The following is a 14400-nucleotide window of genomic DNA, read 5'->3' as shown; positions in this document are numbered from 1 at the left end:
AGGGGCCAGTCAATCAAAGAGACTTGTTTGTGGCTTCTGGCACCGGAGAACTTAAAAAATGTTTGTGCAAGTATCGACTGTCTCTGATTGCTGTAGAGTTTGATACTGTGAGTTCATGTGTGCATATACACACGCAAGGGCTGCTCTGGAATGTGCTGGTGCAGATTTTGACTAGCGTGGCACACAGGCTCTTGCTCATTGCTGGTGAAAATGCTCAGCTAATGGTGGCAACTATGTTAAAAAATAGGGTTTTGTAGCTGAGAATGCGCTCTATCAGTGTTATTGTGTTTGTATCCACCGTAGTTCCCATGGCAATAAATAGGAAGCATTACTTTTAGAGCAGCCTGTATATATTTTAGATAGATAGATAGATTCTTCAAAGTCGCTAGTGTTTCAGTTATGGAAGCCAGTGTGTTCAAGTCACGCACACTTTACTGCTTACTGCCTGAAATAATCTAGTTGTAGTGGAAATGCTGAGTCACAGCCTGAACCAGTGATGAAACACCTGCTGGGAAGGCAGGGCCAACCCAGAGGAGCTCAGGTGCAACCAATGTACCAGATTTCATTTAAGGGTTGGCAGGGGAGGTGAGGGTTTCAAACGCAGAGCTCCCTGCTTGTCTCAAGACCTTACAGGCCTTCTGGAGGTAAGCATACCTTCATTTCAAAAGAGAAAGGAGAATTGGGTTTGAGATGTAGATATCAGTTATGCTATTTTGCATTGAATTTTCTTTCTATTCGTTTCAATTATGACGTTAGTAAATAACAATTATAATGCTAGCTGAGACAGTATTAGTAGTATACACGTGGTTTGGTTGTTGCAGAATGGTGAGTGCATATTACTAGCTGCCTCTTTCTTGAGTTTCTTGGGTTCTATACTTTTCAGCTGTGCCAGCTAAAACTTATTAGAACTCCAGAAGCATCAGCCCAGGGCACGCATTCATGCCACTTCTTCTGTCTCTTTTTCATAGAAGAAAAGGATAAATTTGTTTGCATCTTTTAGCAAGTCAATCATTCAGATGCTACAAGTTTCCCTGCAATTTTGATAATGATTTAATATCCATGTCATTGCTGGAACAACAAAAACATAGGGATATTCAGAGGGTGAAGCAAATCATCAGGCCAAGTTTATGTATAGACTGCCTTCTACAAATGGAAGGTACTGATTTGTTTTCCACCTTCCAAAGTGAAAGTCACCTTAGAGATAAATATACAAGTCCTGCACCTGGAGCATGGGTGTACTCAGATTTGGATAGTCCAAACTGAGTCTTCAGTTTGTCTTTGACAGAACAATTTCCTTGAGAGAAAAAAAAAGTCAAAGACAACAGACAGATTGCTACCTTCAGTTAAGATTAGCAGTTGACAGGATCTTTACCTCAACTGCAAGCATAAAATGACTGAGGTAGGAAGGGGCTGCCTGCTATAGAACTTGCTTGTTGACTGAGAGGGAACAGAGGGAATCCAGATTGTCTTTCTAGTGAAGTCACGTCCCGTTTTACAGAGTTACGGGTGTTTCAACCTGGATTACATAATATTTTCAGGCTTTTTTTTTTTATGTTACTTGTATTTTGTTTGGATTTTTTGAGCTTCATTTCTAAATTAGGAAAAAATATTTTCTTTAGAGAAAATTGCCACAATGTTGAAGGTAAGTGCTGCTTAAATAGGTTTTTATCTTTTCCTATGGACTTTGCTTTCATACATCCTAGATAATATGAGAAGTGATTACCTGTGTTTGAAAAATAACATTTTATTCACGCTTACGAATTAATTTTATGTTGAGCTCTTCTACACGTGGCTCATTTTCACTTTTTTTTTTAATGCAAATCAGTAGCACAACTACACAGTAGTTGGTATACAATGAAATTCAACAAACTACATGCTCGTAACTTAAGGAGGAGACCAACCTCATCTAGCTTAGCACACAGACCCCATACTGCACATAAGGGGTGAATTAAACCCCATTAAAAGGAATTAGATCAGTCAATGCTAGATGAAGCTACAAGAAGAGCATTGTGAGAAATGTTTCTTGAGTTCAAGAAAGCAAGTGGTCAGCAGTTCAACACAGCAAAGATCAACACTTCAGTCACTGAAGTTTCAAGGCCAACAAGAAGGATACAGGCAGAGGTTTAAAAGCATTAGTTTCTGGACTCTGCATGGTTAGGAGCAGCTTCAGAAGACAAGCTGGGAAATGAGTGGATGCTGAAGGCAATTCTTCATGTAATGCAGCCTATACTAGGGGTGGTCTGAGTTGGCAGAGATAGTACTTAGAAAGCAACTAGGATTTTTCTGAGGAGTCTTTCCCTTCTCGGTAATGGGAATGTTGCTCATTTTTTAACTCAGCTTTCTCATTCACTGTCTTTACTTCAATAGTATGAATTTATAGGCTTCTCCTGAAATAATACTAATACATATGCAAGGCTGAAAATGAGCAACAGTAATTGTCCTCATGTCTTTAACACACTGTCATCCTAACACAAATCCACTGGAGTTTTGGCTGCTTTTCTGTTGAGAAGATAGTGCCAGTCTCTTGGAGAACTTCAGAATGTTAAAACTGATAGATTTCACAAGTAGCCACAGCAGCCTTGCCTTTCCTAAAACCTACTAGTGTAAAGATTTCAAAAGAGTACACGTAGCTCTGCGTGCTTTCCAGTGCAAATGAAGGTTTGGTATCAGTAAATTAGAGATGTAGTGTGGGCTTTAATTCCAACTGCATCATTAGTCCCACCTACATCTTTCAATATACTTCCATTGTCGTGTGTATGTTGAAAACCCAAACTGGCCACTGAATTTACACAACATGTAGTGATGTTGCTCTGGACTGTGGGCGTGGGGAAAAACAAGAAGTACGCTTCAGAAAACCAACTACAAATGCAAAGAAACAATGGAGTAAGCACAAGGAACGTGTTGCGAGCACCAGCGAGGAACATCTCTTACTCCATTTTCAGGTGAGGCTTATTTCAGATAACTGAGCTGTAGAGAGAAAAAAGCTGAACTACCAGCTTTGAATTTTACAATATTTATGGTAGGAAGAAACATTAAGGCATTTACTGAGGTTGATTAAACATGTCAGTGAAGTCGAGAAGTGTGCAAAACCCATATGAGTGCAAACATAATATTGCAAGTGTTATGTTATTGGATAAAACAGTAAATAAAGATAACTTCACATCAGCATCACAGCTACTAAAATGGTATTTATTTTCTGTTTGCAATATTGTGGCTTAAGGACATAAAGAGTTAATTTTTAACGAGGGTTAAGCTGGGTACAACTGGGTGTCAAGCATTAAATGCTTCCTTTGCTTTTTTTTTTTTTTTGTATGTCTGTGACAGCTTATCTGAAAAGTGAACTTTTGCAAACAGTCAACACTACCCTGAACAGTAAGTGCTACTATTCATCTCTGGTAGCAATGTGGATGTTTACAAGGAATGAGTAATTTAACCCAGAGCACGCACAGCAAGAAGGCTCATCCCTCATGGAATTTTGTGTCTAAGGTTTTCTTTGAAGTACAGATTGTATGCAGGTGTCCTGGCATCTAGGAAGCCTGCCTGCTGTTTGAGCACTGCAGTAATCTCAAATATATGTAGATCTTGAATTAGCTCTCACTGCTAATCAAATGCTTAAGGGCAGTTATTCAATCAGAAACACATAATCACAATAACTGAGGTTACTCAAGCAACTTCAGTTTTATGCTGTATTAATTTAGATGTGAATGTGACTGTTACGTGAAATCCTGTTCATAACCAATGGGCAGCACTCAGTGATTTTTATGAAAATATCACTTGGTTTTGCGTGCCACAGGCAATGCTTCACCTAGTTTAATGTATGTAAAAGGCTGATGTTGTTCTACAAGTATGTTTTGCCTTGCCCTCATCTGTACTACATTTTATGTGATGCTATTCTTTCAGGTCACAAGCCAGTATTTAAAAAGCACTCTATCACATGAATATATGAAATCACTTTGTATGTGTTTAAGTTTGGAGTAACACATTATAGACAGAAAGGGTAAAAAATAAATAATAAGAGCTGTCCCTTTTCAACTACCTGCTTAAAGGCAGCTTTTGGTACTGGGTTTATGGTGGCTATTTATTTTGTCTTGGCATCCCGCTGGAAACATTTCCTTTTCATTTTGTCCTTGACAGTGTTGAACTGCTGGTGGATCTTCTGCTTTGTTGTACAAAGGACTTTTTACAGCACTCAAAATGGCACAGCCTTCTTAAGCATACACCACACCTCCTTCTGAGGAGAGTGAAATTTATTTCTTAGTATCTCTGAAATTCAGTTGGAGCCACTGCTTTTTGCAGCGTTCCTGGAAGCATGGAGCACTGCTGCATAACCATTTTCTGAGCAGCAGAAAATCACTACCACTCAGCACTGAACCACCATTTTTTTAATACTTACATTCTTTTCAGCATTTATGTACAGTTCTATGTTTTATGACACACCTTGTTTTAAGCAAATGCCACAGCATGGTTAATATTGACTTTTTAATTATTGGATTTTTTCTATCAGATGTTTAAATTGTAGCACCTTCAAAAGAACTGCAAGACTGGTAACTTGCTCCAGTGCTTTGCTATTTCTAGAATGCCAGTAACTGTTTATCCCTCAGTCACTGTTGCTTCTATTGCTGATGGAGCCTTGTATTACTGCAATAGGCCCCCATATGGGCCTCTTGTCAGTAGAGACTGAGGCGAGCTAGACTTTCTCCCTGAGTGGACAACTTGTTTCACCAGTGTGTGTGTACACTAATAACTCAGTTCTACTTGCTGTCCTTTAGTAATGGTAAGCAAACCAAGCACTATTTAATAATAAAGGCTGAGTAGACTCCTGGCAATGGGATGCTGCACGTACTGTGTTCAAGATTTCCTTGCTGGAGGTAATCTTGTTAAAAACATTTTCAGATGTGTTTGAGAATGTCAAAGGCAGAACCTGCAACAGTGGAAGTCTTAGATGAGGCTAAAGCTGTGGAACAAGTTCTGTTCTGCCTTTTAGTTGTGGTGCTCTCTGGGTATGAGACAGCATCAACAGTTCCTTTTTGTCTTCTGAACTTTTGCTAATCAGTACAATCCAGATCTTAGCAGAGAAAGAAGGGAACTTGGACAGTTTTCTGACTGCTTTAGGAATCCTCCCTTCTATGGAATCTTGCATAACTGTTTTCCCCTCTTCAATTATAATGTTAATGGTTATGTATCTGTTCTTCCTGCCTCTCTAGATAAAATAGTGAAGCATGGATGAATCTAGAATTTCAGATGGTAAATGTCAAAATCTACTCTTCTGTTTGTTGTCACCTTAATGTAGCCTCCTTTACTTGAGCTGTATGAACTCAGTGCAGCCTCTTTCTACTGTATCCACTCTGTATCTACAAATCAGATCAAGATCATTAGCTAACATACTAATGATGATGTTGTGTGGCTTTAAAAAAAAAAAAAAAAAACAACTTGCTGTAAAACATTTGGTTCCATATGCATTTGATTTGGCTAGAATGAGTACAGAAAGAATCAAATAAAACAGTGTAAAGTGGCAATATTTGGGATTGGGAACTTTTATCTGGTCCAGTGATAGAAGAGAAAATTGGGCAGCCTTTAAAGTATTTTGGATTGAAAATGGGAATACTATCCTGCAGCCTTTGATTAGAAACTCTGTATCCATCACCTGTGGAACAAGGAAAACCATCAGGTTGCAAGTAGGCAGTACAACTAAGAGGCAGTTTTAGGTCCAAGGCAAGACAATCTTGCACCAAGAACAAAGAAATCAGGGAAACCTAATTATTGACATTCTGATATAGTACTACTTGATCCAGGAAAGGAGAGGAGACTGACTTCAAATATTTATTGGGGGGAAAAAAAATCTCAAATCATGAGAATGATGGACTTTGCACTGGGGAAAAAAGCAAAATATCTTATGTTCAGAGCTCAGAAATTGAGTTCTTGCTTAAAACTTATGCAGGTGTCTTTTTTTTTTCTTCCTACATCATCCCTTATACCCTTAGGTATCATCCCTATTCCCTTAGGTATAGGCGGACTTGTATTTAGGTAATCATGGTGGGGTTTTTTTGAGGTGAAGAGCCTTGTTTTGAGATGGCACTTTGCATGTTACGTTATTGCAATGTGTAATTTCACACAGCAGTCTATGTTCCACTCTGCGGGCAGTTGAATGTCATCTCTGCGTAGAATCATAGAATCACAAGGTTGGAAAGGACCTGCATGATCATCTAGTCCAACCATCCTCCTGTCACCATTACTTTCCGCTAAGCTACTAGCTGCATCTCACCCTAGGGAGTGAGTAGTTCATTGGCTGTGCCATGCGATCATATCACAAAAGCCTTGGGGATTGTTGTTTAATCTGCCCTTAACGAAGCCTGCCAGATCAGCTTACACTGTTTGTCACTGTTTTCTGGCCTGGCTGCCTGAGCTTTGGCAAATATTTCTGCTTCCAAAACAAGGAAAATATAGGCCTTCAGCTGGGAGTGTTGATTGAAATTGAAATCTATGGGACACTCAGACAGAAATCCACCTTTGATCTGTATCCTGTGTGTTCTAGGCTAGATGCGGCCAGATTGGTTTTAATTCCCATAATGACCATTTCCTTGGCTGAACTTGGGCAAGATCCATGCTGGGACTGAGATCAGACACAGGACCTACCTGCTCTCTGGGGTAGGCTGGTGTTCAGGAGCCCTTGCTAAGTAGAGTTGATTATTGAATCTTTGAGTACTGAAGTTGCCTCTTGTCGCTTTGCCAGTCAGCCTTTGTGAGAAAGGATAGGTGTAGGCAGTGAATTCAAGATAATGGGTATATTGAATTTCATTTGGGGAGAGTATTTTCTTGTAACCCAGATGAGGATGCCAAGTTCATGGAGGGATGTCAAGATTTCATTCTTGGTATTCCCCACTAGCAAATCAGACAGCTCTCTGCTAATGTGGTGGCTTTTGTGAGTGTCATTGCAATGAATTACTTAAGCACAGAAGTCTAGACAAGGGGATCTGCAGGCTGCAAGTCATGCAGTTAGGAATTGACACCCTGACCCCCCTGCCTGTTTCTCTGTGAATCTCTCTCTCCCTCTATTTTCTGTTAAGATTTTTTTCCCTATCCAAATCATGTCAATCCAGGTAGATAGAAAAAGGACCTTTTCTTGATAAGAGGACAATGGGAGGAAAGAAACAGTTGTATCAAAAGCAGTACATCTGATAAATGGTCAGTGTTCTGGGATTATATGTTGCTTGTCTATGTAAAAGCCTAGCATGAAATGAATTTAGATGGCATGTGAAATAGAGATGTATGTGGAATAAGGAATGTAATTTTGTACAAGCATTTCTATTGATGCTTCTCCCTACCTTTGAGCAAGGCCATTTGTAATACTTTATTATTTGTAATATTGTTATTTTTTCATAGGGCTGATGTAATGTCATGGGAAAGGATATGGGAAATGTATAATAAATACTGCTGATATACCATTTTAGATAACCACTGGAAATCTGCCTTTCTCAGCTGTAAGATAGCTATCATGTTCAGTGACGTGTGCCAAACAACATCCAGGTCACAATAGCTCAATTCCATGTTTTCTGAGCTTAGTCTCTGACAGACCATTATTGCACATCCTGAGCTGTCAAGTAAGCTTGTACTCCTGGGGTGAGATAACTCTGTGCTGGATGGAAACAGCAAGTTTGCAAGTGACAGCTGCATCTCTGTATGCTTGACTCCTGCTGTATATGCAAATCTGTCTTTTGTTAGTCTAGCTGTCTTCTTAGCAGTATCTCAGCCAGGTTACTTGTGAGATCAGAAATCTGTGTAGCTTGAAATCCCCAGGTAACTAAATAAAGTACACTGGTGGTAGTGAGATGCCTAATGCCCCTACACCCTATTATATGCTTGAGGAAGCAGCGAGTGACCACAAATTAAATATTAGCATAGGTAAGTGGAGATGGATCCAAATTCATGCTGCTTCCATGCTGAGCTGGAACTTAACTTGGTCTATTGCTGTGCTTAAGCTGATAATCCATGCTGGGAGAACTGATACAAGATGAGAAAGCTCACATCATTCTCATAGTTATGTCAAATGTTTGCCTTAAAAAAAAAAAAAAGTTATTAGCTTCACTTCTTTCCCATCTTTTGTTATAATATTCATTTCTTAATTTATCCATTTTGCTGTCTTTGTAGAATATACTCTGAAGTTCAAGATTTTACACAGCAAAATGTCAGAAGTACATGAATTTAGGGATCAGCTTAGCTCTTTCTAACCTGATCACAGAATCTTTTCATTTTATTGCTTTTTTTTTTTGAGTATGTTGTCTTTCCTAGGACACTAAGTGTTTCAGTAGATGCTGTCTAATTACTATGTAATTTGTACATAGGATTAATTCAGAGGGGGAAGAAAGTTATTTCTAATTGCTTTTTTATTTTAGAAAGCAAAGGATAGTTTGTAATATACTATGGTGTGGATGTCCTCTGCGTAGAACATGAGAGTTCCCAGTTAGAGAATTCCTGTTGTGGGGGGCTTGGCTTAGAGCATATTTCAGCCACTTGAGTCAGCTACTGCTTTTTTTTTGTGACCCCCTGGACTTGGTTCCTGAAGAGCTGCTTGGAGAAGCAACATCCCAATCAATATCTGCTTTCAGGCAGCATGAGTTGTCCTTGTACACAAGACAAGAATGTAAAGGTTGTGTGGTTTGAAGCAATGCTTCCTGCCTCCGTTGCCCATCTACAGTGAGCGTCCCTTTGCACAGTTCAGTACAGGAGAATCTTAGTTAAGCTTTTGGAAAATATTCTGTAGGCAGGCTGTTCTCTCTTGTTCGTCTTTTGAGTACGTATAGAAGAGAAAAATTAGTGCCCACGTGTATTAATGCATATTGTGCTAATATAAGTTGTGAGATCAGCAGGTCTGAAGAGAGTGACCCACTGAGTCAGAACACAGATACCTCAAAGGTAGAGCTGTACTCGTTTTCCTGTCTTTGTATCAACTGGGATGGAATTGTATTCTTCAGAGTATCTGGTGTATTGGTATGTTGTGGCTCTAGAAGAAAAACAATGTTGATAACACACTGATATTTATAGTTGCTGCAAAGCAGCATTGTATGGAGCCAAGGCCATTCTCATCAAAGGGCTCAAGCAGCTGGGAGGGAATAGAGTTAGGAGAGCCAACTGAAACTGGCCAGAGGGATATTCCATATCATATGACATGTGGAAAGACTTTTGAAGTAGGGAGTTCATTGGGCTCTCTTCTGCTGCTTGAGGAGCTGGCTGGGTATAGACTGGGGGTGGTGAGCAATTGCTTTGTGCGTCACTTGTTATATTCATTCATATATATATATCCATAAATTCTTAATTGTTATCCTTTTACTATTCTCTAAGTAAATAGGTTTGTCTCAACCTGGGAGTTCTACTTTATTTTTTCCTGATTCTCTCACTCCTCCCGTTGGGAGGCGAGGGGAGTGAAACTGTGTGGTGCTTAGCCACCTGCTGGGTTAAACCACAGCACTTACCCAGCAATATTTTTCAAACTGAAATCACTGATTTTTTGCGTAAACAGGTAGCTCTGATTTCTTAACCATTTGACTTGTGATTTCTTTTGCCAGTAAAGAGGCTATCTGTAGGTGTGGCTGGCAGGGAGACATAGTCCCTTCCTGTTTCACAGGGCTCACTAATTCTGTTACATGACCACCACTTCATGTCATTCCCAGCCATGCATGTCTTCAGCTGCTGGCTCAGAAGGCTGAGCCCTTCTCAGCCTGCACAGCCCCAGTACCAGGGACCTCATCTTCCCATCTCCCAGATAGAATCATAGAATGGCCTGGATTGAAAAGGACCATAAAGATCATCTAGTTTCCATTTCCACCCCCCTGCTACATGCAGGGTTGCCAACTACCAGACCAGGCTGCCCAGAGCCACATCCAGCCTGGCCTTGAATGTATTCAGGGATGGGGCATCCACAGCCTCCTTGGGCAACCTGTTTCAGTGCTTCACCACCCTCTGAGTGAACAACTTCCTCATAATATCTAACCTAGACCTCCCCTGTCTTAGTTTAAAACCATTTCCCCTTGTCCTATCACTATCCACCCTTGTAAAAGATAGGATCTGATAGATCTGCTCTCCCTGCAGTGGTTGTAGATAGGTTTGTCTTCTCTGACCTGAGAGGAAAGCCATATAGGCAGCAACTTGCCTTTCAAGGTTTTGCTTCGCTGCACACCATGCCTCACTGACTTGTACAGCTCCTTTCAGGCACTTCCTCAAGTTTTAATGTGACACCATTTCCATAATATGTATGGAACTCAGACTGATAGTTCAGTTTTGAACAGAGAAGATGTAGTGAGATCCCTGTTGCTGGAAGAATAACGAGTCTGAAAAATCCTCTGCACTTCAGTATGCACTATTGCTTGCTGCACTGTGCCATAATGTCAGCTGAATGCCTTCCTTCCTCCTCACTTCCTACACAGTAACACTTTATCTGAGGGGAAAACCTACTGTAGTTACTGCAGAAACCACTCCCAGCTGAGACAGGTGCCTCAGGGGAAGTGAAGAGAATAGAAATGAGAGAGAGAGAGAGAGAGGTGTGCATGTTGTCATATGATCTCTGCAGCATCCCTGCACTGTTGCAAATTCAGCCATACGTTTCTGGGCTTATGTTAAGCTTGTGGATTTGGACAGTATGACTGGCCCCTTCTCTTGGCATGTTAGTTCTGTATGCCCCTCCCTTCCACAGAGCTGGATGTGCAGATGGGGGTATGGAAATGCTCTGCATTAGCAGTGAAGCGACCACATCTGATAAGGAATCTTGGAGCTCTAGGAACTGCTGTATATGGGAGGATTTAAATGGTAAGTGAGAATTTCCCCCTTTTATAAACTCTGCTTTTCTGAAAGAAGTCAGCAGAGACAGGTATGGAAATAATTCTTCTGGAGTGTTCTCAACTGATTTGTCAGCTAATGATTCTGTTCTATTGGGGTACAAGCACATGTTGCTTGGCAAAATATGTAATTAAAGGTCAGGATGTTTTGAGGAAGAATTAACTCAAACCCTAGGATTTGTTAGCTGATTAAAGAAATGACTCTTTCTATCATGTACTTTAATGTCACTGAAGGAAATTATGGATTGACATTTCTGAAATCCTTTTGCACATTTCTTTGCAAATGATGTTGACTGATTTCATTTTTTTCCTTAAAGAGCAGTAAAATGATGTTCGTTCGGAGCTTAATGTGACCATAGCTACGGATTAACACACTGGGAGCATCTGCATCCTGCCACCTCTCTGCTGCTCTACAGGGAAAGCAGGCTGATGTGGTTATTAAATCTGGCAGCTGTGTTGTGTGCACACGGGAAGCAAGCAGAGTACAGCATATAGAAAATCAGTCGCTTTCAGAAAGAAGCCTTCCATTCGCTGCTACAAGGCTTGAAAGGCAGACTAAAAAACTTTCTCCTTTTTACTCGCCAGTTGCTGGGACAGTGTGCAAATACTACAAATACAGTGGCAAATGTAAGTATTCTTTGCCTGTGTGGTGTTTTCAGATAGCTAATGGGGGATTTCTACCTTGGTGTGCTGCTTGAAAAAGCAGAGGGTTGAAAGCTGAACCATCCTGAGAGCGAATGATTCTCTGCAGTTTGTTTTGGCTTTCAGTGGAGGAGCTGCTGAGGGAAAGGGATGTGTGTAAGTTGTCCCCAAAAATCAATAAACACAACGGCAAACTACTTGTTTTGGACATCTGATCACCACTTTGTGAAGGGAGAAGCCAAGCAAATGCAGGAGGTGCTTCTAGATGGTTTTCTGCTTGTTAGGTAATACTAGGTATGCAGTGAGAGAAAAGCTAAAGTTGGATTGTCTGCATAAAGTACTGAGTATGCAGTTTTAGAGGAATGTAATACTGTGTCTGGACACATCAATTCATACAAAAACAAAGGCACAATGTATGGTGTACTGGGAGAGATCCTTGAGCCAACAGTGAAAATTGGACAACTGTCTGTATGAAGTTCCAAAGTTCAGCTAGCCCAGTGTCCTATGCCTAACAACATACAGCAAATGCTTGTCAAACAGGACAAACTTCCTATGACATTACTGGAAATACTGTAAATGGGATTGATGACGTGTTCTTAAATCTTATGCGTAGATAATTAAATCTGCAAATTGAAGATAACGCTTTCAATTTTTTTCAGTTGCAAAATTACATTGCTGCTAATCTATACAGAAACAGTGAAAACACAAGGGCTACCCCAAAAGTAATGGCTGTTTTAGTGAGGACCTCACATGGATCAACTGCAACAAGGGATCCTGGAGAAAGGTAAACAGAACCAACCCCCAAAACTGCGGTGATGGGTCAGCATGACAGCCCCTGGATCCCCTCCCACCCCATCCTGGTTATGCAGGAGCTGTGCTTGTGCTGCTGTGGTGTGAGCGGAGCTGGGAGTGATGGCAGCCAGTGCCCTGCCTGTATAAAAGCAGCTCCCCTTATGGAGCACAGCAACACAGGAGCATTACAAGCAGGCTGTGCAAACAGGGTGTTCTTGGCAGTTAGCACAGGCAGTTCTCATGGGGCAGGGAGGGCGAGTAGAGAGAGTACTCTCCTCTCTTTGCCTCTTCTTCTCCCCTCCTCTCTACTCCTTTGAGAACTTTAAGGTGCTGCTGCCTCTTACAATTACCATGGTGGGCACTGGTCACAGCAGCCGGGCTGAGGCAGCAACCCAGACCAAGGGGACACAGCCTCTCTGATCTGTGAGTAGTGAGCACCTGGGTGGACATCCTAAGGGAGGAAGGACACTCCAGACTGCTGACTGGGGGGAGCTCCGGTATCTGGAGTTCCCCTTGAGTCCTGAGAGAGGAGAGGGCTGTCGTGGGTACAGGTATGTGCATGTATGCTGAGGGAGCTGACAGGTGATTGCTGAACTGCTCTCTGTCATCTCTGACAGGTCTTGGAGAACAGAAGAGGTATCTGAAGACTGGAAGATAGGAAGTGTCACTATGGAAAGGGCAAGAAGGAGGATCTGGGAAACTACAGGCCAGTCAGTCTCACCTCTGTCCCTGGGAAAGTGACAGAACTGCTTGTTCTGGATGCACCTCCAAGCAATTGGAAGAAAAAGTTATCAGGTGTAGTCAGCATGGATTCACCGAGGGGAAATCATGCTCAACCAACCTCGTATCCTTTTATGATGGCATCTCTGGCTGGGTAGATGAGGGGAGAGCTGTGGTTGTTGTCTACGTTGACTTCAGCAAGGCTTTTGCAACTCTCTCCCATGTCATTCTGATAACAAAGCTGAGAAAATGTGGGATAGTTGAGTGGACAGTGAGGTGGGTTGGGAACTGGCTGACTGGCTGAGCTGAAAGGGTGGTGATCAGTGACTCAGAGTCCAGTTGCAGACCTGTGACTAGCAGTGCTCCCCTGGGAGTCAATGATGGATCTGGTCTTGTTCAATATATTCATGGACGACCTTGATGAGGAGATAGCGTCCACTCTCAGCAAGTATGCCGATGATACAAAGCTGGGAGGAGTGGCTGACACCTGATGGCTGTGCTGCCATTCAGCAAGACCTGGACAGGCTGGAGAGCTGGGCAGTAAGAAACCAGAGGAGGTCTGACAAAAGCAGGTGTAGAGTCCTGCACCTGGGAAGAAATAACTGCAAGTATCAGTACAGGTTGTTGCATGACCTGCTGGAGAGGAGCTCTGTGGAGAAGGACCTGGGGGTCCTGGTGGACAAAAGTTTGGCCATGAGCCCTTGTGTATGCCCTTGTGGCCAAGAGTGCCAGTGGAATCCTGGAATGCATTAAAAGGAGCATGGTCAGCAGGTCAAGAGAGGCTACTCTGCCCTGGTGAGGCCTCACCCGGAGTCTTGCATCCAGTTCCAGGCTCCCCAGTACAAGAAAGACAGAGAAAGAGTCTCCTGGAAAGAGTCCAGCAGAGGGCCACAAAGATGATAAAAGTGCCTGGTGCACTTTTTTTATTCCTTATGAGGAAAGGATGGGTGACCTGGGTCTGTTCAGCCTTGAGAAAAGAAGACTGAGAGGGGATCTGATTAATGTTTATAAATATCTGAAGTGTGAGAGACAAACGGACATAGCCAACCTCTTTTCAGTGGTCTGTGGGAACAGAAGAAGGGGAAATGGCATTAACAGGAGCGTAGGAAGTTCTGTGTCAACATGTGAAAGATGGAGGGTGATGGAGCACTGGAATGGGCTAAACAGAGAGGTTGTGGAGTCTCCTCTGGAGGTGTATTTGTGCAGTCTGCTGTAGGAAGCCTGCTTTGGCAGGGGGTTTGGACACAATCTCTAGAGGTCCCTTCCAACCCCTACAGTTCTGTGATTGAAGACATCAGGTGAGACAGTGATGTGTGAATTGCAGAAGGTGTGAGGCTTCTTTCCCAGGTATGTTTGAAGTTTCTGAGACCAATTTGAGATTATTTTGGATTTTGCAATAGAACCTATGTATCCAGTATTT

At 41.9% G+C, this 14400-nt stretch overlaps 1 long non-coding RNA gene across 2 annotated transcripts; it reads left to right on the top strand.

The window, feature by feature from the left end:
* The first annotated feature begins 342 nt into the window (after positions 1 to 342).
* Positions 343 to 13829, top strand: LOC149917232 (uncharacterized). Of its 2 annotated transcripts, XR_016468199.1 has the most exons (5): positions 343 to 644; positions 10685 to 10797; positions 11144 to 11453; positions 12160 to 12252; positions 12878 to 13829. It is a non-coding gene; the product is annotated as an uncharacterized LOC149917232 (long non-coding RNA). The 2 variants fall into 2 exon arrangements; XR_016468198.1 differs by lacking the exon at positions 343 to 644 and having other exon boundaries at positions 10248 to 10797.
* The last annotated feature ends 571 nt before the right edge of the window (positions 13830 to 14400 follow it).

The sequence above is a fragment of the Phasianus colchicus genome, chromosome 7 (genome assembly GCF_987193195.1).
Source record: "Phasianus colchicus chromosome 7, bPhaCol1.hap1.1, whole genome shotgun sequence".
NCBI classification, from domain to species: domain Eukaryota; kingdom Metazoa; phylum Chordata; class Aves; order Galliformes; family Phasianidae; genus Phasianus; species Phasianus colchicus.
This window is presented reverse-complemented; position numbering and strand designations above follow the sequence as displayed.